Below are 25015 nucleotides of genomic sequence, written 5' to 3' on the forward strand. Positions count from 1 at the left end.
ACATTGTATAATAGAAAAAGTAGCTTTAAAAAGTTGTTCAACATTTATTGGGAAATAAGAATACTTTATCACAAAACAAACAGACAAACCAAACTTTTTTTTTGAAGTTCTAAGAAAATATTTTACGTTTTACATCTTATTCTGTTTCCCACCATCTTTCTCTGACCTCAGTATTTCATTGGTATTCATTGACATGACCTCTTATTCTCCCTCTCCTTATTATTCACCAAACACACCAATACCCAGCGGGTACCACCAGCTGTCTCCAACACCTTGGGAATTGGAGCTACTATTGCTCTTGCCCAGCTTCTTTTTCCCAACCAGCTGTGCCGAGACCAGAGGAAGAGAGCAGTAAGCATGCCATGAGTACTCAAAGACTTTCTGTTTAGGTTGAGGTACACTTGGCACAAGAACAGAGCTATCTAAGCCTCAGAGAGTCTCTAACTCATACCCATTTGCTCAGTAAAGTTGTTTTGGCACTGGAGTGTAACTGGCATTATACCTTCCTGCAAGCAAGAATTCACTGAGCTGTTTTTTTTTTTTCTGGCTGGGGTCTCATCTTTGTGCTGAGGAATCTTTGGCCATCTTCTCAATCACTCCCAGGTTATGCCTTTTTAAATGCTGTTGAAACAACTGAAGGGAGACAGAATCTCCATCAGCTTCTACATGCACTGGCAGCTGAAAGTTGATAGCCAGACCAATCTAAGAATTCATAGTATTTCTAATCCAGCAGAAGCACGAAATAGATAAAGCATAAAATTACTAACCATTGGTGGATGACAGGACTCCGAAGACCAGTGGAAATACTTCAAATACACAAAGGCAACACTGGCATGCCAAGACTTTGGAGCAGTGTTACATTCTGTTCCTGCACAGCATGTAAAAGACAAATTAAAAACCAGACACACATGGGGCACGTAAGTACTTTAAAAGCTACAATAGCAGCTCAAAGAAAAGTATTTTAAATTAAGAAAACTACAGGCATAATCCCCTCCCTTTCCAGGCCCACACATGCTATTGAGAGGAAATGTTAAAAGGGAGGTTGAAGTTTCTTCCATTAATACAGTGGATATTGCATGTATTTTTAAGAAAGAGGATATGGTAATTTTACACACACTTTTCCCTTTCCTTTCCTTGAATCCCACCTGTCCCTTCTTCTGTTCACAACAGAATATCATCTGGTTTTAACTACTCAAGTACTACATGATAAAATCCTTAGATATCCAAAATGCACTTCCCAACAATGGGTGCAAAGATAAATAAATCATTCCTATTTCTGCTAAAGCAATGTTTACTGGCAAAATTATTTACGGTAGAGTTTCTAGACTGGACAAGAAGGTTCCCATGGACTTAAGTTGATCATTTTAAGTAGGAAGTTTAGACTAACTTAACTGTCTAAAAGTAAGCACAAGCATTTTCATAGGCTGAAAATATTGGTTTTTAGTCTGCAGCTGAAAGCAATAATACATAAATGCAATGAAAACAACTAGTTTAGCAATGTTTCATTTTAACTGTAAGTACACTCCATAGACATAGCATGGTTTTGGATTAAATGTCGATATGCATCATCAAATTAAGACATAGAAATAAAATCAAGTTTACCCTGCTTGATTTCACCTAACCCCTGTATTGGTACGTCAGCATGTTTACAGATTAAGAGGCTTGAACACCATTTTGGCTCTTAATAACCACTATGAGACCACAGTATCAACAAATACGCAGGATGGATTTTGTCCAGCTAACTGCAATTCATCACTGTAACCTTACAATTTCTGCACCATCTTTGTTTGAACTACCATACATTTCTTTCAGAGCAACTATTAGAAGTAGCACTTAACATTTACAGTTTTCATTTACGTGGAGGATAAACATCAGATTTTAAAGCATGTAACTTGTTACAGAGTTAAAGAGGTCTACTGACAATAGGGGTGTGTATTTCTATAGCAGAGGGCATACCAGCTGTCTTGCGCATACTGATGACAGGTAACATATTTAGAGAGATTCACTGTTTTCTTTGGAAAGTTGCCAATAATAGATAATAACCAGAGACATGAGTTACCACATAGGGAGAGAATATGCTCTAAAGAACATTAAGATATACCATGAAAAAAATCAAATTAACAGCGCTTTCAGAAAACTCAACACCCCAATTTTTATATTTTTCAGGCGTTCTGTATAATGTTTCCAGGCCCACCAAGAACCGAGAGTGCACTGATGTTTTAAAATTACAATATGTCCATCTAGTTTCAGGGTGCAACTGGAAAAGAACACTGTGGTATCTGGCAACAGTAACTACCGCTGTTGCTAAAATTGGAGATTTTTTCACTGCTGCCTCATTGCAATCACTTTCAAGATAGCAAATCTCTTTTTCCAGACACAGAGTGACTTTGAACCTCCCAGAAAATGTACTGCTAGCTGGTAATTATAAGTGCAAGATCACACTTCATTACATAAGTGACATTTAAATTTAAAGATGATCCAGGCAGATATTACTATATTTTCATCTTGATACTTTAGCTGTCAAACAATGTAGCTCATGCAATATACTAAACATACATGAAATACCATTCAGTACCTTATTTTGAATGCTGAAGAAGACCAGACTTTTTCTGATGTGCACTATCGCCTTTCAGTATAAACAACAGCTTCAGAATTGAGAACGTGAGACCTCCAGTAACAAATGGATGTTGTGTGCAATATGCTGTCATATCAGAGGTGACAGAAAGCATAGTTCACCAAAAAAAGAACTTACTTCTCTCCATTTGCTCTGAACTTGTCATTTTCTCTTTGCAAGCTTCCTTCATCATCTGTAACTACTTAGCATGGACATGTGACTGGGAATTATAATATTATGCTCCCTCCAACTATGTGTCATTAAAATTACTCAACTTTGCTTTTTGATTCAAAGTCAGTTCATCTGCAGAGTGTTCTAACTGTCTCTGAAGTGCAGCCCAAAGAATATGTGAGCCTTAAACCTACTGAAGGCCACAACAGAGCTGCACCTGTTCTTTCAGAGTGCCAGAAAGCCACAGCAACACCTGAACAATTGAGGTACTTCAGTCAAGATCCATTTTTACCTGTCAGTTCAGTACAGGGCTTCTTAATGGTAAATAGATTCGGGTTTCCTCTTCAGTCCCCACTGTCTTGTGCTGGATTATTCTCATATTCTGTCCTGTAAGCCATGCAGAGACATTTGCAAGGAAAGATCTCTTTGAGATTTCTGTCTGTCCTGTGAATTTGAAAGAGACCAAACATACTCTGATCCCTTCTGTTCAGCTTCCTTGCCTCATTTGAGTCAATCTTGGCTCTTTTTAAGACCCAACCTGTTCTTTTCACCATCTCTCTCTGTCTTTTTTTTTTTTTTTAATTGGTTAAAAAAGAAGAGTTTTTAATACAAAAAGCCACTGCAGTTAATCAGAAGAGTTAGTCCAGATTAATTGTTCCAAAATGTCCCTTCTGGAGACTTTCTTCAGAATAAAACAGGGTTCTGTGTTTTTATTTTGTTTTCCTTACTTGTGCTGGAATAAAACCTTTTAACCTTTTTTTTTTTTACGTGAATAATTTAGTATGGTAATTTCCAAGTACAGTTGTTCTATCAGTAGCTAATAGAGAAGCAAAACAAAAGGCTTTCCAAGACTCCAGGGCATATTTTGGATCTGTAAATCAACGTTCACTCATTCGCTATATTAGGTCCTTGAAGAATCTTTAATATTTTTGTGCTTTAAAATTATTGCTCTTGTACAATTGCCACAAGACTCCATATCTGATACTACCCACCACTAAGCAAAGTCATGATAGTAAAACATAGGATTAGTTAGTGCACTTTTTTCTTTTTCTTTTTATTACTTCCCCCCACCAAAAAAAAAAAAAAAAAAAAAAAAAAAAAGTTTGGTGTAAGACAATGGAAAAATTCTTACAGAAAGCTTAAAATTTAAGACTTCAAAACAGAGTTACTAGAATTTTGTGAGGGTGTATTTTACAAGTGCAGAAAAGCACAGAACCTGCAATCAATATTTGCAAGAGCACCATCAAAGGTGATTTGTCAGTACCTGAAATGTGAGGTTCTAAATAGAATGGCAATAAAATGTATATTACAGAGTACTCTCAATTTCTGTAAGTATAGAAGAAATGCAGTACTTAACTCCCCTCTGACAAATAAATCATTTATTTATCTTATTTTCTGGATAACTGTTTCCAAATATGCAAGTATTGAGGAAATACTGAAGGAAAGAATTGTTTACATTTAGAACAAGAAGTTATTTACTAAAGATTTTACTGTAATATAAAGAGTCATTTTTAGCAGACTATCGTAAAAAAAAAAAAAAAAAAAAAAATCCCTCATCAATGGAACAACATTCTCTTCTCCTGGCTGTTTTGCCATTTTAGCCAACAAATCTTGGGTTCATTTTTCCCTGATATTTTCTTTTTTTCACTCATTTCAAATTCATTAGTGAACAGTATATTCATTAAACCTACATGCTTTAATTGCTGATTCTGAACCCTGATTTTAAATTTCTGATTGCCGTGTAGGTGTATATTATAAATAACATATGTCCCATCTACCACTGAAATCTGTTCTAAATGCAAATTGCCATTTCCTACCAGCTGTTTTCTTCAAGTTCTAGAGCAATCTTCTTCAGATGCTCTGGACAGATTTGTTTTCCTTCAAACTCTCTTCAAATGCATTATTTAATCTTCACGAAGACCATGTAACAGCTGTGTTGAATGAACTAATAAACTCTAAGGAATTATGCTTTAGTAGTTTATATTACTATCCTTAGCTCCAGCCCCAGCTGCCCTGACAAAGTTGACTGTCCTCCCAGACCACTGGCATATTAGAGAAGAAACCATACTATCAGTGTTTCCATACTAAACTATTTCATTTACGTACTAGATACAACAGCGCAGATGTAGATTGCTAGTTAACCCCTTCTACCATGTCCCATTTCAGCTTAAAAGCAATTAATGTCTACTTCAATGTTTCTCATGTACTTTAAGATTATGTAGTACACAGACTTGCAGTTAAGCAGGCTATTTAAATTCATCTCTTTTCTGGTAAAAAGGAAGATAAATGCCACCTAAATGTCTTTAAACAAACATATCCCCAGTTTATATAGTACACATAAATAGATAATGTTTAAGATACGAAACAATGTGTTCATTATGCTCTTATAGAGAAAAGAGCAAACTGTGTTTACAGATTAAATTTGGATTTTCTCATTTTGAGCAGTAGTTTGAGATTTTATCAAGAAATCTTGAATGTAACAGTCGTACTTTATGCAGAATCAGACAACTGCATGTTTGTGTTTTCTGTTGTTATCCAAATCAGACAAATGCTTTGGACTCCGGCCAGAGTTGTCAACTCCTTTAACCATTTCAGGTTTACATTGGGTCTAATAATCATGCTTTTGTGTGTAAAACATTTATCTTTCTGCTCTTGGACAAGACTTTGCCAGGATAATTTTCACAATAGAAATTTTTGCATTTGGACAATTTCAACCAATGTAGCCCTTCCAAGAATCCAGACTTTTTCCCTCAGCCCAACCCAATTAGCTTAGAAATTTTTTTTGTTAATCTCATCACAATTGCACTAAGATTTATTAGTGTCTGCACTGCCTAAGTTGTTGAGTTCTGCTTACAGAAATACTGTGCCAGTATTCTTGTTGTCCCAGTAACATAACTGTTCTGACTAGTCACTAAGACTTCTGTCCAAATCTCAGTCCATTGCAAAACAGCAGTGTGAGACTGCTGAGTAATGCAGTTAGACTAAGAAAAAATGTCTCCAAAAAGGCCACCATACAAAGCAATCCATAGACGCCATTAGGTACGGCGGGCAAGGAAAAACACTTTGGCCTACTTAATATGTTTTTACCCATTCACTTCTTTCTCAGAAGTGAATTGTTAGATCTAGTAACGTAAGTTACATTGTCGCTTAATGATAATGACATTTAATTTGCCTCGTGTTGTGCAACACCTGAAATACTGAAGAGAACATGAATTGCAGCCTTCTGTAACAGGAAGTCCAAAAGGCCACACATTTTTATTCTGCTTTTTTTGTTTAAGTTAGAACAGAAAAGGAGCAACTATTGAAAAATCTTCATTAGAAATTATATTTGGAAAGATAGATAAATAAGTATTTTTTTAAATATTTTGAATCTGTTCACACAAGGCACTTTTAATGGTTAGGCCTCTCCTACAACAAAGTACCTATTTATTTTTGTTTAATTCTACCAAATCATCATAAATACTCAACTATAGGCACAAGAGTGCTAATCTCTGCTTATAGCTTTCTTCACGTTACGTACAGAATGGGAATCATGGTAAAAAACTTGAAGGTACATTCACGGAGATGCTTAAAAAGAACACTGGGAGACTACATGTGTTTATAGTCACAAATAACAGATGGTCCTTACACTTTAAATCATTAAAAATATGAGTTATTCGCATCTTCATCAGTATACTATGAACTCTGTTGCATTATACGTAGTATTTAAGTTGTGTGTTAAGGCCATGCATGGTATTATCTAAAGGAAGTTGAAGATGATCACCGTACTGAAATAAACTAAAGATTAATTTGACACAGCGTTTTTCTTCAGTCCATGCTATGGACAACTATGTTTGTGAATTTGTGTGAAGCCAAAAAAGTTAAAACAGACACACACATGCGCACACACACACACACACACACAAATCAAATTTACCCAAGGGCATCAAAAAGCTTTCCCAGAGCTAGATTTTCTCTGAACAAAGAGACTTCTGATGCTTGTTTTGTATTTTTTGTGAATTTACTGTGGTTTTTAATGTTTAATTTATATAAATGTTTTCATATATATATTTATATAAATATAAACATAAATATATTTTTATATATTTATATTTAATTTATTTAATTTAATATGGCTGTTTTCCTCTTACTGACAGCAGCAGACTATGAACTCTGAGCAGTAACTGAACTGTCCTGACTTTTCTCCAATCTTTTCACTATTTCAGTTTCTTGAAATGTATAAACAACAATCTTTAGCACAGGAATTTCTGTGATCCAAATTCAGGACCTGACAAAAAGCAACAGAAGATCCAGGGGCAATATACTGTTGTTCCCAAGCTAGAGATTTTCTAATTACTTATCTTAAGAGGATCGAGAGGAAAGGAATTTCCTCCAAACAGATGACTGAACTACTGAGCCTGGAAATAATATCACTACCTGTCAAGTGTTACATATTTTAGATGTACCTGGAATTTTTCGTTTCATTTTCAGTTTTTCATTTTTCCATACCAGATGATCTCTCTGAGGGTGAACCATAATATAATATGAGTTACTGAAAACAAATATATGGGTTTTTTTGTTTGTTTGTTTGTTTGTTTTTTACAGTAAGTTCATATGCTTTTTGTTGGGAGGGTTGGAAAAAGGACTGCTTGATAATTGAATCACTGTGCTTCCATACTGAAGTCACTTCCTGATGAGCAGCCAAACTTGTTTTATGAAGTAAATAAATGGGAAAGCTTGAATAACTCAGTCTTACTGGCTGGTCACAATTGGTGCTGTATTATTCAGACTAATACCAGAATAATACTGCTGTGAACTCTAATACCTCACTCCAAAATAATATGCAGAATTCAACTAAGAATCCAACTGTCAAAGATACTCACAGCTTCAACCTCAACCTTTTTTTTTCCCCCGTCTTTCCCTGACTTTCTTCTATGAAGTGAATCCCTGCTCACGTTTGACAGAGAAACAGATTCTATCATCATTAAAGGTAGGTTAAATACATGCATATCTAATTACCAAATACATTACAAACTTCTGAGAGTGGCACCAGTGACAGGAGGTATCGCTACTCTAAAAAGAGAACTAGTTCAGGAAAAAGCAGTCCACACCACCAACACCACCACCAAGAAACACATAGCTTCAATTTGCATCTCACAACAAAATAAGCATGACCATTCCTGCAGACTTTAAAAAGCAGGCCAACTGAAATGTGCTGATTATAAGGCCAAACATAGGTGAATGCATGTGCAGAACTTTTTAATATACACCTAATCAAAGAGAACATACAAACTCCAAGCATCTTCAAAAGCTGTTTGGAATTCCTATTAAAGCTGTTCCTGATGTTTTACTGAAAGTAGTTCCCATCCTCAATAAAATACTTTCAAGTTCTGCCATCACATGAATTAACATTTGTAGTCATAATTTGGCTTCTACAAAAAACCAAGCCAGATGAAGTAGTTTTCATTTCACTTTTATAGTAACTGTTTTTCAATGATATTACTTTAATTCAGAACAATTGGGCACATTTTTTTTAATGTCAATTGAATTTAGAGTAATTGTAAGCTTGAAAACCTTCTTAGAAGTTCTGCTGACTAGAAAACATTTAATTTCAGTGTGTTCTTCATCTTTAGAGGATTGATAATTGATCTCATGCTTAAAAACTATCAGTCCTTTATGGAAACACTCTTAAATGAGGCTAAATACTTCTGTGTTAAAAGAGATGATAGACTGTCAAGTGGAAGTAATAAGATTCGCAAGTGTTCTTAATTGAATCTAATGTTCTTAGTCCTCTCCATCCTCTATGTGAAGCAGTTCCTACCTAAGAAAGGCTTTTCTGTACATATTCCAGTCACTATGGCACAAAGTCAGAGCAAGGCATCACAGCTTAAATTACTTTAAATATACTTCTATCAAACAAGTTAGCAGATTTCATAATGAAGCGATGAAGGAGAGCGTTCATACAAGCAGAATGCACCACAAAGGGGCAGCAACAATAGCTTTCAAGCCAATATGTGCTTGAGATAACACATCAAATTACCACTCAGTATATTTCATCAATGCATTTAAAAATGTTTAAAATGGCCACTATATAAAATAAGGACTGCATAACTGAGAATGTAAGTCCTACAGGAGCCTATCTACAGCATCAGGCAGAGTGATCGTTGATCAGCCAAGACACCTGATCAAATGGCATAACAATATTTTTTTTAAAAAATTATTCCCTAGTAAGAGCAACAACAGTTTCCCTGAAATAAAAAAATCCTACTCCATGAAGGAGCTGGTTCATTAGCATCACAAGTTTTAGTTAGAAATCTACTTTTAAAACTAAAATATTCACATTCTTCCGTATAGTGGAACTGACAGCAAACGGCGCATGAAATCAAACATTTACACTGAGTAGGCACCAGAAACTGAATTGCTAAAGAGACAGAAGCATCCAGATTCAAATGTAAAAAGTCTTACTCTAGAATAGCACTTAGTTTTGACGATAACTTTAAAACAGCAAGAGGCTGCATTTCCAGCTTCATTGTACAATGTATTTGTACCTGAAAAGTTCTGTACTGGAAGCAGGAGATGTGATATGGAAGCAGCTCCACCGTCACTCATTTTAGTTTGATCCCAGGTGACTTTTACTAGACGTGTCTCCACAGTTATATCAGCAGCTTGTGAACAGCCTGTAATGGCTGGAAGAATAGTGTCAGTGGAGCATAATAATATTTCAGAAAGCATAAGGTATTGATTTAAAAAAGAATAATACAATTTGCATATAAATTTATGTAGAAAATATTTCCCACATAATCAGACTCCAGTAGGAAACAATTTCACTTTTTATGAAAGTGTGCACCATTGACAATTACAAAACAGGATGTAAAAAACGTACCAGTGAATACCGACAACCTGTCTCAATGACAGCCACGCAGTATAGGGAGTTCTAGAGAATCAGTAATGAAAATATGCTGCACTAAGTTCATTCTTTCCAGCAGAAGAGCACTCATCATGCACAGCAAAGACATCACTCTTACAATACTTATTTTCTTGTGTTTAGACCACACTAAAACACTTTCACAAATGCTATTGATATTAATTATTTCAAATGTTAAATGATTTCTTTTTCAGTTCATTTGAAAGTATAGGGTGGAAATTTCTGTTTACAGATGTAATTTATCATCAACAGACTGGAATACCACCCAGCTTCTGGTTACTGTGGCTAAATCAAGGCCACACACAACAATTGCACAAATACCAAAGGGCAATTTTCAAAATAATACCTACCTGCTGCTATCTGAATTGTTCGGAGGTTATTTCTAGAGACTTATTAGACAAATGCCTGAATTACCACAACATGATACTGCTTCATAAGTAGTAAACGCTGAGCATTCTTCCTATTTGTTTCTCCATCCTCCTTTAACCTCTTGCTTCCTAGGGCAAAAGTTCACAAACATAGGACTGTTCCATCTGTTTACAACATAACTGTTACCACTTAGGCTCTCAGCACATTCAATTTGCAAGTATTTGGCTGCATTAAGAGATGATGTGATTTTTACTGGTTTATATTTGTTGGGTTTTCTTCCACCCACCATGAACTCTCACACAAAATTGAAATTGAATCCAACTTACTCGTCATTATCAGTGCTTAAATGAGTAAATTACTATTAACTACCATTATTCATTTTTAATCTGTATTATTCCAAACTCTCTAAGGGATAAGGACTACACACTGTAGGAATCTGAAAAAAGACACAGTCTTTGCACTGGAATGTTTACAGTTTTACCAGGAAAAAAAAAAAAGTATTTTAGCCAGTTATGTTGAAAAATTGTCATTCCATAATCTAGTAAGACAGAAAAGAGAAGGATATTGGCTGATAAATGATCTTACTGTCAAAATTCTACACACATTGAACCATTGCAGATAGGGTAGCCAAAGCACAGTCTGTAGCTGTGTGTAACCAGTACCACACAACACCTTTGAAACTAACAGAGCAGGACAAAGTAAAAGCACTATATGAAGGTGATTTAGCTAGAGAGTTATAAAAGACTGATCTCAGTTAAAATGGTAGGCATTCAATAATCAAATTTCAAGGTGGAACATGATAATATCATGGTACTTAAAAATGATGATTTTCTTTCAGATTTATTGGAAACATCGATTTCTTAATGCAGAACCAATCACAGTGCTCACAAACATCAGGAAATGAATCATACCAAAGAAGCATCTAGGGTTTAACATGTCAATGCAAAAATAGCTTCGTTTTAAAATGTTCAGGAAAGTGTCTTTAAAGCTTTGAATCTAATTTACTGATCAACTAATCTCATCAACAGAAACATTATCAAAGTCTAGAGTGTGTGTTTTTACATCAATCCTATTATGCTAGCATGTTGATTCTCAAGAAAATAATTTTTTAAAAAGGACCTGATTCTAGATAAGAATGCAGGTTTTCTGGTCAAGAATGACAGAAAACCGTACACGTGATTCTGAACATCAGTTTCAAAATTATTCCCTTTGTTGTAACATCACTGCATATTGACAGGTTCCTAGCAAACTTACAGGAAACAAACCAAGTTGTCCGATGTAAAAAAAAAAAAAAAAAAAAAAAAAAAAAAAAAAAGACTGTTATGTGCCATACAAAACCATAACTCAGCCCACTGCTAGAAAAAAGGTAAAAAGGTAGATGAGTGTGCTCAATGGACTTTTAGCAATTCAGATTTTGAAAGTCAGAGTATGGTAGGTTAACTCTTCCCCATGCATATGTCTAATTGGAGAAAAAAAAATTGTAGTGAATTTTCATTAACTATTGCACTAAAAGAGAAAAATATCACTTTAGGTAAAGTCATTTTATGTCTTTGGAAAAACATTATTTGAACATTTTGATATGGTAATATAATTCTGCTCTATCTGCTTGTACCTGTATTTCAGAAAACAGCATAATGAAGTTCTTGTGTTCTTTTATTCAGGCTATCTGATATTCATCTTCCATCATCTGGCACTTCCCAAGTCACTCATCAGAATTCATCAGAACTGTGCTTGATATCAAATACTAAACCCACTGGTAGCCATCTGTAAAGAAAAAGAGGAACCAGAAAAAAAAACATTTGCTTTAAAAGCAGAATAGATATACAAGCAAAATGCCTCTCCAACTTTGCAATTTAATAGTGGGATTCATTTTCCTTTGTCAAACACATTCTCAGTTTCTTCAGATTAGCTCAAGAAGAAACTTGAACATCACAATTTTTCTCTTCCAGGAATCCAAAAACTCTTATATTTTTGGAAAATTAAACTTGTTCAACATATCACTCTTAGGAAAAAAGAGAACTTTTTCATCAATTCACTTGAGTGTTCTCTTGCTTTTATGAAATAACAAAGTCTCAAGATCAGAAAAAAATATTTCCAATTTTAAAAAAAAGTTCGTAATTAATAATCTCATTAGAGAAATGACCCAATAACTAAAAGTAAATACAAAACTTGATGAATGTAGGTACTACATTCTACTAAAAATAATGACATAACGCTAAAAATAATGACAAAACCTTGAGGTCTGTTTACCACTGCATGTCATTTCTTAACATACGTATTTATTTACTGTTCAATAAGCCACCTTAGAAGTAAGAGAGAACAGAACTCACTTGAGTAATCTGACTGTCAGAGGAGCTGATGAAAATTCTTTTAAATACTGGAGGTGAAAAAAGGATGAGGTTTGGATGGAATATAACGGTGGATGGCAAGAAAGAGATTTCAGTCAAAACTGATGTTGTTATTTGATAATAGGGAAGGGAGATGTGCTCTAAAATACATGTTTAAAAAAAAAAATCCATGTTCTCTGCATTATTTCTTATATTGTTCTGCTTATTTACCCATTGTAAGACAAACTGATGAACCGGCACCAGATTGGTAAACTTGCTAACATCATTTCCAAAAAACATAGAATTAACAATTGATCATGGTTTAAATGCTAAGCACAACACTTCCATTTGAATCATCCATCAAAAAGATTGGGAATTAATTCAGGAAGGAAAAAAATATAGCACCTTATCTTCTTCGATTTTTCTACCTCTTACTAAATTGGACACTTAAATTCCTTTTTATTTTTCCACATTATGAGATCATTTCCAAAGCTTAAAATAACTTGGCAGCTCTACAAACAGTTTCTGTTGTCTTAATATTTCTTTGTTTACTCATTACATGGATTAGGGTTTTGAACAGTGGTTTTCTGGCAAATAAACAAAAGCCTTCAATATTCTTCAAAAGTAGAATAAGAGACCTCCACAGTCACACACAGTGCAATCCAAACAGTTTATTTTTTGAGATCTTTATTAAACATATCTTTAAACAGACCAATCCTTTTGACTCCAAGAACAAAACTATTTGCTAAAATGAGTGCTTAAGAGTGTAGAAAAGTATAGAAAAAACGATCATTCTGTTTAGTGACTAACAGTCTGTGTATAAAGAAAGACATATTCAAGGGAGTCTCTATCAGATATTCTGCACAGTCGGTTAACAACTTGTCCTCATTAACAGTCATGTCTTCATGGCATTTTAGAGATAAACAAAAAATCACTTCCTGTACAAAGTCCAGTGGTTCATGATTCTAAATCTTTACTTAAACAGCAGGTAGTTCAGTATATTTTCCATAATACTCCTTATAATTTTGAATTTGAATTACAAAATTCCTGCAACTTAGTTAGCAGGACATTTGGAAAGAAAAATGCCTTTACATCAATTAATTTTGGTGACAAGTATTCATGACACCATCTCTCACTGGTTAGGTTTTGATTTATGAAATTAAAGAGGAGTGCTGGAAAGACCAGGCATTTATGGAAATCACCCAAAACTTTACTGCAGGTTTAGGTTACTGCAGCTCCATGGCAGTTATCTGGTTTATATCAGCCAAATAATAATAAAAATTGTGGGTAAAAACACCAACGTATTGCGATTCAAGTTTTGTCAGTCTAAGACAACATTTACCTGTCTGTTTTGATACCTTCAAGTTCTTTGAATTTCACAGCAGCAGCTCCATGTCCCACTGCATGAGTTACGTAAATCTTATGAGACCTCTTCTCCTTACCTTGAAGAAAAGCAAAATGTTACAAAGTCCTGCTGTTACAAACATGCTGCTGAAAAATAACTAAAAAGAATGAAAAGAAGTTGAAGGCAAAATCTACTCGTGTTACATAGTAACATAAAAAGAAAAAGATGAATAGAACTTGAGCAACAGATATGAAACCTGAACTCAAAGGAATTTCTTATTACTACTAAGGGTCTCATAATAGCACTCCAAAAACTTGAAAGGAAATTAGGATATTTTAATGGTAGCTGCAAGTCATTTTAAGTATCATAATTCAGAAGATCTTACTTTGAGTTAACATGAAAAGGACTGTTATGGAAATGGCTTAGGACGTTAATCATTTTATGATTCTTTGCAGCAGATGCTGAACATTGGTGGCTTACTTAGTACAGCATGCTCACAAACCGGATGAAGATTGTGTGTGCAATCATAATGAACATGTTAAATAATAAATATATTTCACATCAGACACTCTACAAAGAAGGCACGTAGGGGGTTGTTAATCAACTGTTAACTTACCAGCTTCAGTAAAATCCCGGCATTGGCTTCTACTGAAATGTACTGTGACTTGAGCCTCAGTGATCTGTGAATAGGAATTAATAAAAACTTACTGTTTCATCAGAGTTAGCAATCATCTGTGGAGAGATTTTAAACTCAGCTGAAACCTTTCCCATTATCATGAAATTCTTCAAATTACTGACAGTTTTTCTGATTATACCAGTCACTGGAAAGCATTACTGAAAAATTTACCTGATTTACCTGATGTACCAGACTAAGTCATGCCATTGTGGAATTATACCCTACTACCTTTCTGAGTACCATCAGAATGTGTTGATAAAATGAGCACAGCAAAGTATTCCAAAATCCCAGAATTCATGCTTACGACAATCTCAAGTATAAAGTAACCAGATGGTTACAAAATATATCAAAAATTATGTTCCTTTTAAAAAACACAAGTTATGATAAACACACAACCTGTATTTTTGTTGTTGTTGTTGTTGTTTTAAACACAATCTGAGTAGTTATGATGTTTTTTACAAGGAAAAAAAAAGTGTAATCTATTTAATCTTAGACCAAATCCAAAAGACCACTCTCTCTACCACATCTATACTTACTTAATGCAGTCAGAAATTTCAACCCTATTTCATTTCCAGGGAGAGCTTCAACTCAAGGAATCAACAGATTGTTCCATTTATTCCAAATAACGTCCAGAATTTTTTTGGATTTGTTTTCAGCATTTCATCAAGAAGCAGTTTTACTTGTGGGTTTTCTTTATATCCCATCTTCATCAGCATTATATTAGCCAAAAAAGAGACCAAAAAGGAAAAGTTACAGAAACAAAAGTAAACAAAACAGGCTTTCTTGAAATGCAAAAGTAAAGGGAGAGAGAATGAAAGTTATACTTGATGTTTTTCCTTCAGATGTCACATGCACACAGTTATATTTAGTTTACCTAAAAAGAAAAAATAAGGAAATGCTAGAACGGCAGTGTTCAAATACTTAATGAGAGGCCACTATCAGGTCTCCCTGGAGTTGTCTTTTCTCCAGGCTAAACAGCTTCAGCTCTTAATTTGTCCTCTTAAAGGAGCTATTCTATCACTTCAATAATTTCTGTAGTGCTCCTTTGGACATGATCCAACGTGTCCACATCTCTCCTGTGCTGAGGACTCCACATCTAGATGCAGCATTCCAGGTAAGGTATCACCAGTGCAGAGCAGAGAGTAGAGTTTCAAGCATGCCTTCAAACTAAACCTCACTCATGGAGTGATGTTCATTCCTCTTTCTCTTCTAGGGCTAAATTTGCACTGCTTTATTTTGAGCTAACTATCTTGATTAAGCATCAAGATATAGTAGATATAATATTTTTCTTAAATATGTCTACTTGAAACACAGACTGTTTCATGTTTTACATGCTGAAGTTGTAGGACTGAGACAACTGAAAAGCTGAGCCCCAGCAGCAGGAACTGAAGTAAGGAGATGCTGCATTTGAGTGTGCCAATGGATAGTTGTTTGCCTTGCTGGTGAATCCCAGCTCTCCAATTGTAGTATGAATGCAATTCTACTTTCTGACCAGTCAGCAGTCACACGTCATAAGCTCATGAATGGGGGTGAAAGACTCAGTTACTATAGACAAGTACGTCACCTGCAAATGAGTAATTCTGTTTTTCACAGTAGGATTTGAAAAATCTGTAATGAGTAAGATAATAAGAGCACACACTAATGAAGGAGAATAAAATAAAACAACAAAAGGCTGACTAATAATCAACATTAATCTTGTTTTCTCTTTGTGGACTTCGTTCCTGTGCAAAAAAGGGGCATGCAATCACATCATTATAGGCTGAATTAAAATGAATATTCACAATGACCAAACAATGTTTCACAAGGAACCCCAATTTGCTAATTATGACAGTTTGCCTGATTTTGGTATAGTAATGTACTTCTAACATAGCTAACATAAGCTGGAAGAAACAACAAGGAGTGCCCTTATAAAATCCCTATGAGCCTGGGCAGATGCATGTTCAGTTTTTACAGGATTTGGCTTCTGCGCACTCTGGTCAGTACAGGAATTACTAAAGAGACAGTCCTTTTTTCAGACTTTTTTGGTGTAGCAGTTATTAGCAAGTACTGAGCGCATAGAAGTTGGGCAAATCTGAAAAGATGCTTACTGTGTCTCAAGAGGGTACACAAATACCACCCTGAAACACAGAAAAGCACAAATAAAGTTTAAATTTTTCAGAAACAAATCCATGAGAGCATTTCCATTACAATAACTCAATAGTTATTTAAACAAATAATTTGGGATATATCTCCAGATTTATGGACGTGCAGAAAACATTTTGCCTGTATGTTTTAATGAAATCTCAGACTGAGGCAGAAACAAAATAAAAGTAGTAATTTCCCCCATTTTTAATTTTATACAGTTTTGAGCAGCAGAAAATACAATCTTACCATGAGAATTGTCAGGAAATAGTAATATGATGTGCGGTTCTGTCTATCCTACCAATACCATAAATTTATCTACATGTTCATTTTGCAATGAAACCATTGTTTCATTGCTGTTCATTCACTGTTTTGCACTGTTAGTATCAAATTAATTATTCTATGACTGAACGAAAATTAAAGCTGTAGTAGAAAGTCTACACTTAATAAAAGAAAGAAGAAAAGCAGCCAGGCTGGAGTCATAGGTTGATTGAAAAGAAAGAAAGTAAAAATGAAAAGGATATACAGAGAAGACAAAAAGTTTGTCAAGGTAGACGAATTTTTACTATTTTCCAGTCATGAACATAAATGCAACGTTTCCAGTGAATAATCTTAAACAGAGAAAATAACTATTGTTGAAAAGCAGAGAAAATCTCTTTGAGAAAGATCTGATGGGATAGGGGATAAATTAAACATATAGAGGAATTGCGTCAAAATTCAGGAACTTTCTTCTAATATGATCTAATTTCTTTATAGTCTGAACACATTAGGGAGAGTTGATAACAAGCTCTCTGGCAAATGCTATGAGGAAGACCACAGAGAACTGCTTGCGTATTAGCCTTGACACCAGTTCACCAAATAAATATCCCATATTCTCCCTCTCTAGTGCCTACGGACAAATTGGCCAGCACTTCAAGGACTCAGCTTTGATGACTTGATTCTCTTCCCTGGTAAGCTGGTTTAAAAGAGCTTTGTTCCACATCTGCTATTTGTTTTTTTACTGGTTCCACAGCCAACTGTCCATCTAAGCACTAAGAGTTATGTTGGTCTCTCCTGTCTCAAGGCCAACCAACACCAGAAGGGGTGGCCAGAAGCATGCTTTAATTAAGTAGACTTTTTCATTGCAGTAACATTACAAAACACACAAACATCTCTTCCCTTTTCATTTGGACACAGAGTAAGTAAAATCTTTGTAGTGATACTTGAATAATGACGTTTAAAAGTTGAACTCACTTTTAGGATTTGTGCCAGACACAAGGAACGGTGCAACTGAGAAGGTAGTTCTGGTGCAACGTCAAGCACTGAATTATTTGTACTAAACAAACACGGGCATACAATGCTTAGCTAGAAATCAAGCTTGCGGAAATTCAGATATCATACACTGCCTAAACTATAACCTCCTTTTTCTGTCTTACTACACAAACAGACTGTTATTTATTTATTTAAGAATTTCCAGATGCCTTCTGGTTTTAAACTTTCTGAAAACTGTCATCATGTTGCTGATTTTGATACAATAAAGTAAAAACACATGATCAGATATTATTAGTTCACATCACTGATTATAAGGGCTCTTCCTATAATAAATGACAAATTCATTACTTAGCTGTAAGACTGATACGCAAAATGCCACACACACACACACACACACACACAAAGTATATTTTGCTCATTTTCCATACAGGTAGAAATTTTAATATGTTCACAAAGCTTTGGAGCAAACATCACTCCAGTATGGGAGCAAAGGGAAGCTGCAGTTTTATATTCAATCCTGGAAACCTGTGCTTCTAAAAGTGCCCACATAACAATAAGAAAAAGAAAAAAAAAAATTCCAACAGAAGTTGCCTTGCAATGCTGGATCACTCAGATATAACCATTAAAATGGAAATTAGAGTAAAATGAAAGCAAACTCAAGAAAAGACCTAGGGAAAACTAGTCATATGAAGTAGTTATACTTTCCACAAAACTAAATTTTATATGGCCGATGTCCAGAAAAGACATATAGAAAGTTCCTGAACTCATTTGTAGCAGAATTGAAGACTTTTAATATAATATCCTTTAAAGGATATAGTAGCACCATGTATCAGATAGTCTGCTCAGTGTTTTTACCAGCTAATGACTACAGTTCCACTTCTTATTGCCACAACACTCCAAAGCTCTGCTATGCAATCCAAGCACAAAATAAAAGGAGACCCTCCCACAAAAGATTTAGTTACCAAGTACAAAGAGTCAGCTAGAAATCAGTAGCTGTGAGGAAAATCAGTTTTTAATCCTTCAAAAACAGGTTCATTTTCCTCCTTTAAAAAAAAAAAAAAAAAAAAAGTGAATATTGTATCCTCCTGAAAAGATCCTCTCAGAATTAAAGCAATGATTCACTACTGGAGATTAGCATTTATTACCATTAAATTTATCCCTGTAAAATTCATATCTCTGTCCTGATTCTAATAATTTATAGCTCTTTTAATTCATGTGAAATAACCATATAAACTGCTTCTAAATTAAGAACTTCTTCAACTATATTATTGCTATCTGTATGCGAATTCAATTTTAGTTAATGAGAAAGGCATTCATTAAAGAGAACTTAAGGACGTGCCTGGGAACATGTAGCGTGCAAACTCTGAGTTTTGCCCTAGTTCTTAAACTCAGTAAATAGGCTCCCACTTAAAACCACATTTCTACACACTTCACAGCCCAACTTTTTACATATTTTCTATGGAATAAAGTAATAAAACATCGGATAATTAATTTTATAGATGTAACACACGAGAACATTACTTTAGAACACGTACTTCTGTATCATCATATCTGGTTTTAAAACATGAGTTCTATGCTGCACACATCAGACAATATTAACTACGGAATTAAAAGAACCAGTTGTGCATTTTTCATCTGCATTCTAAGCAATATTAGAGGTAACAGATTTATTATCATTCCTTCAACAGATCACAATTAAATGTTAACAAGGGCTGCACAGAAACTATTATGGTAAAAATTTATTACTTTTATGGTAATATACATATACATAACCATAATATAGTAATATATTACTATTATGGTAAAAAACACAATTCATTAAACAAGATAACCTACATATATTTCATCAAATCCAGGATGTTAAACAGGTTATCACTTATCACTCATAGAAGAGAGAAAGGAAATCCTTTTTTATGCCATACCTGGCACGTCACGTACATAGGAATAACGTAAGCGAGAAGCAAAGAAAATTACTCAAAATTAGAGTAAAATGACTCCCGTTATCAACAAAATCTATCACTGCCAATAGCTACTTGGCAGTTAGCAGCTTTAAAGAGGAGAGAAATGAATCTCTGTAGAGCAATCGTATTCTCATTCTGCGGAACAGGTTTAGTTTTAAATCTCTGCTTTTAAATTTTTAAGTGTTTAAATAAAACTCCATTTCTTTTTCTTCTTTTTCTGAGTTCTACACCTGCTTGCCCTTTGTTTCTTTGTTTGTTTAGTTAATCATTTGTTTTTTCCTATTCTGCAGCGAATTTTTCTTTTCCTAACAATAGTTCTCAGTCAGGAACTCCCTTTTATCCCTCTATGTTTACACGTACTATAAATAAACAGAGTCAGATTAACTTGGGAACACATTCTCAGAATTGCCTGTATTATCTTGACTTCTGCAGAGCATGTCTCCTCTTCATGTGACCCCAAGACAAAATCTTCCTCCCTACTTTGAGAATCCTGTAAAGGATTGTGCTCCCGTCAGGCTTACTAAGGATACATGGGAATCCTGCTGGTCATTAGCATACTTCTATTATGGATCCTGCCATTAGCCTCAAGAAACATTGGAATGAAGGCATGACAAATACTAGAACCTTCTGGGGCCAATACTCCCAATAAGAAATATAATTAAAATTGATGGAAGTTCTAATTAACATCTATGAAGCCTTGCTCAAGGAAGGGATTAGCAAAGGCATAAACAAGAGCTTTTCTTACAGCGAACATATTACATCAAAAGCAAAGTGTTGTCAGATGAGGTAACTTTCTTTAGGCTATGTAGTGTCAGCTACATCAAGTTACAACAAATTTCTTTCAGTGCTGACGAAATACTGTTATGTTGCAGTGGTCTGGTTTTACAATTCTCCTTTCTTATGCCTGCAGATCCTCTAAAGTAATCACTGCTCATCTTCTCATGCTCCTTTTGATTTAAAACTCACATAGGAAAAACTCTTAGAAAAAAATAACACCATTTCCCCCTCCCCCCACCTGTGATGATTTTAACTTAACAGTGAACATTCTATTAATTTAAGTGATTATTACTACTTCTTCCTTGATTCCTTAATCCCATTATTCATTTTGTCAGAAAATGGGGTTAATACAACAAAAGATGCAATCTCATGTCATCATTGTGACTCTTTGATTGTCTGAGGCACCAAGCTTAAGTCACACAGATTGGACCATAAAGGTGAGTTGATTAATACCAGCTGTGATGCTGTTCACAACAGTTAAATACATTCAATCAATTGCAAGTGTAATGTTAGTAAGTATGTGTAATTCCTTCTTCATCTGTAAAATCAGGTCAAGGACTACTTCTTGAACATTTAGCAAAGGAGCACAAGATCATGACTCTACACATCAAGCTTGCTTTTGCCCAGCAAGTGCAAGAATAGAAGTTTTTTTGCCTCCAACTTTTGTTGTATTCATTAAAAGTCTAGGAATAACACATTTTGTTCAGCACTATTTTCTGCTGTACCAATATTAACACTAGAAATCAGGGCAATTGCTGCTCTTGCAAAGAACAATCAAAAAAAGTAGTTACAATTCCCAGTGTTTTCTATCATACAGAAGAGCCTAACTGACAGCATAAAAACTTCATGCTAGTCCTCGTCTTTCTCCACAAAGCTACACAGAAAGCTTCTAGAGACAACTGCTAGGAAGAGTAAATCAACTGTTCTATATTACTAAATTCTGCAGTGCTGGAAAACTGGTTCGCACACACAAACCCCCGACTGTAGAAAAAACCATCCTTCTCAACGGAAAAAGCACTGCCAGTGCTACAGCATTGCCATGCTGGGTAGAGATTGATTCAAGACCAGCATGTAAAATGGCAAGACTCAGCTCAGTGCACGAAGGAGAGAACTCTGCTATTGCTAATAGAAATTAATTTGAAATATATGCACAATAAATCTGCTTTGTCAAATCAGAGATTTTTTTTTCTACCATAGTTTTAACCTACTGTATAGCACCTCTTCCCAGGGTCAGGAAGAGGAAACATTTATTTCAGGAGGTGAGGGAATAAGGAAGAAGTATTAGATTATACCTAAAGCAATGAAGCACCTGAGACCAGTCCATTTTCTGAAGAAGGTAGGTACTTAGGTTAGGTATTTGAGATTCCAAATGCAATGTTATCTGTAGCTGTGGCTGGTCTGTTCAAGTACATCTTCTGAGTCAATGAGGAAATGGAGACATAAAAAGGTCAAAATGTTCCCTTAAATACATATTAAATTCGGTCACTGCTGTTAGATTGAAGATTAATGTTTCTGTCCAGCTTTTGGGCTATCCTTTCACTTATCCCACAGTTAGGTAAAAATAAGTAAAGAGAAAAATATGCCATATTTACCAAAATGTACATAGTACTATAAAACAAATAAAAGTCACTCAACTTGGTCTATTCTGTTTAGGCAGTTTCAGATATGTAAAGAACAGTTTAGTGTGCAGTATCACCTCAATCAGTATTTACTGATGTTTCATTGCAATTTCAATTTTCTAAAGGATACGTTAGTAAGTTCAAGTGAATGCGTAGCCCCTCAGAAGAAAAAAATTACACTGCTAATTAAGTAACTTACAACAAGGAAAACTAGGGAGTTTGACAAAATACATTCCAAGCAATTCTATATAGATCTACGAAGTTTCACGAGGGAAGTATTTCTTGACTTTTTTTTTTTTTTTTTTTTTTTTTTTTTTTTTTTTTTTTTTTTTTTTTTTTTTTTTTTTAGGCATAAACTCTAAGTTCACATTTTTGGGTAATCTCAAATATTATTCTTTGAAAACAACTTATACTAGAAGTACTGCCAGTATAGAAAAGTATGTTCCATATTAAGTATGAATTAAAGAAACAGCGCAAAGCAGTTTAAGGAGCAAGACATGTTTGAGGAGGCAGGGAAGAGAAAGAGGGAGAGAACACAGAAGATTGCAGAAGAACCTTACCTGAGAAATTATTTTCAATTTAAGTTTTAAATAGATTAACTTGCTTGGTAGATTTAAAAACCCACGCACTTCCTGAATCAAATGCAATTGAACTGAGCACAAATTTAACTCCAGATGTAATAACAAACTCCAGAAAAATTAAGAAGAATACAATATCCCACAACATGACTATGAAAAATCCTACTGGTGTACATCCCAGTAAACACACTGAATTGTTAATTCCTCTGATGGAGCGCTACACACTGAATTGAAATTGCAGGAAAGGATCTGGTATAAGAGGAAAATAAATCAGAGGCTTAGCAAAACCTTTACATAGAAGAAAAAATGAATCTAGATGCTGTCAAGGAACTTGGAGAGTGTAATGCACTGAATGAGGCAATGCCACAAGGAAACAAATGCAGAAAGTGATGAGAATGCAGTAGGAAAAGCGTCAAAGAATGACATAACCGATGAAGTAAAACAAGAAAACATAGGCACAGAACGAGACATATGTCATTTGTGAGATCATCACTGAATGCTACAGACCCTTTAGTATGAATTAGAAAACATCCAAAAGCCAAAAGTTTATAATCAAAAGCAAAGAATATTTCCATATCTTTACAGCTGAGTATTAAGTATTCACATACATATTAGATATTTGACAAAATATTTAAAAAATTAAAAAACTACAATTGTAAGATTTTAAGATAAGTCTCAGTGTTCGTAAGACAAAACTAATTATTGAATTAAAATCAGAAATAACAAAAAAAGAAATAATGCAAAGAATACAAAGATTTAAACTCACAAACCTCAAAAAGGTCTCCTGAACTCTATGGAAAAAAATTACATGAAACAAGGTCATTCATATTTCACACTGACGTACCAAACATTTTGGTACTGAAACTGAAGAGGTTTGTGTGTGGACACAAGTGACAGATTTCTGTACCTGTTCAGCGCATCCACAGTTGAGAGCAGCTTCCTGTTCACTTCTAACACAGCACTTAGCTATACTCAATTTAGAACCAGATATTTACCCTTTACCCTTGAATGTTTGATTTGATCATCAGATTCAGAGCATTTTTGAACAAACACATTCAAGACTGAGGTCTTGCAAAATATTATTGCAACCTTCATTTTCAATAAAGGCAGCAATATTAGTGGTAATCACATATAGAACCCAGAAAACAATCAAGTCTCTTCTCCACCATGGGTACTTAAAAATGTACCTCCCCCTTTCACCTTCATCTTTTACAGTAGCTAGCATGTCTTTACCTCTCATTCTGGCAATATTTCACACGGCAAATGAAGATGATAGCTAGTTCGTTGTCACAGCCTACTTACAAAGTTATTGTTCACATCCTTCAAGATGCATGCATTTTATGGTAAATTATCTTTGTCTTATGTCTACCTTGAGGACTTAATTCAGGCAAAACTAGCCCTTTACTCAGCCTAGCTTTTACAGTGCAGCCAACATTAAGAGGGGAAAAAGAAAAAAAAAACAAAATCAACAACCTATATCTTCTCAGATTTTTGCTTTCAGCTATAACAGAATGAGGTAGGGATGCTAAGATTCTATTCACTGTATTCCGAAGGTATTTCCGGTGCTTTTGGTAAACACGTGCATGCACAGAATCATGCAAGATACAGCTTAAAATTAAGTCTAAGGCTTTCCTAGTACACGTAGTAACCATACTGATAATAGTTGTAGTAGCAGAAAGGCTATCTTTTGGCTAAGTTAAAAAATCTGAGTAACATAGAAAAATTGCCATTTTCTCTATAGCAAAGATTGACCTTTCAGGCAAAATGAAAGTTTTGAATAGTAGATGACAGACAAGTGAATTGAAGAATCATTAAAATAGGCAGAGAAATGAAAAAAACAAACAAACCCACATTTAAAATGTGTGACTCAGGTACAGGAGCATATTATTTCATGTTACACAAAATTTGTTTTCCATAATTGTTGTAGCATACATTAAGCATAGAAATAGTAGGCTGAATTCAATTCAGCCTATTTCAGAACTGTGTACGAGATTTTCCTGACAACATGTCATATGTATTCAAACTGCCTCATGTACTAGTGAAAACTGCAAAAGTTTCATCCTGTGATTGCCAGCCTAGCAAACACTAGATGTGAACTTCAAGTTGCGTGCTGTCTTACTTGTTTCGGTGGTTATAAAGATTCTGAAAAATTAGTTCTCCTGTATAATGACATATTTTCTGTGTGTTCTGATCATCCCTTGATGTGTAAATATTGTAAAAAACACTCAACTGTAATTAAAAAATTGGCAGTGGAGTGAGGTACACTGGATCAGAAATGCTGTTTGTTGCACTACTCTAGATT

The 25015-nt window shown here is 34.7% G+C and overlaps 1 long non-coding RNA gene across 3 annotated transcripts in view; it reads right to left on the reverse strand.

Moving 5' to 3' along the window:
• The window catches only part of LOC101751439, a 112695-nt gene that overhangs the window by 31022 nt on the left and 56658 nt on the right, over positions 1-25015 (reverse strand). The window contains exons 1-9 of one of the 3 annotated variants that reach the window (XR_006939896.1): positions 18741-18827; positions 14943-15110; positions 14347-14410; positions 13728-13827; positions 11671-11822; positions 10040-10186; positions 9313-9450; positions 3078-3229; positions 768-868 (exon numbers count right to left, since the gene is read on the reverse strand). This is a non-coding gene — a long non-coding RNA (uncharacterized LOC101751439). Of the gene's footprint in view, positions 1-767; positions 869-3077; positions 3230-9312; positions 9451-10039; positions 10187-11670; positions 11823-13727; positions 13828-14346; positions 14411-14942; positions 15111-18740; positions 18828-25015 lie in introns of those variants that run through there. The other 2 variants (XR_006939897.1, XR_006939898.1) reach the window with 2 other exon arrangements.

The sequence above is a fragment of the Gallus gallus genome, chromosome 7, assembly GCF_016699485.2.
Source record: "Gallus gallus isolate bGalGal1 chromosome 7, bGalGal1.mat.broiler.GRCg7b, whole genome shotgun sequence".
Lineage (NCBI taxonomy): Eukaryota > Metazoa > Chordata > Aves > Galliformes > Phasianidae > Gallus > Gallus gallus.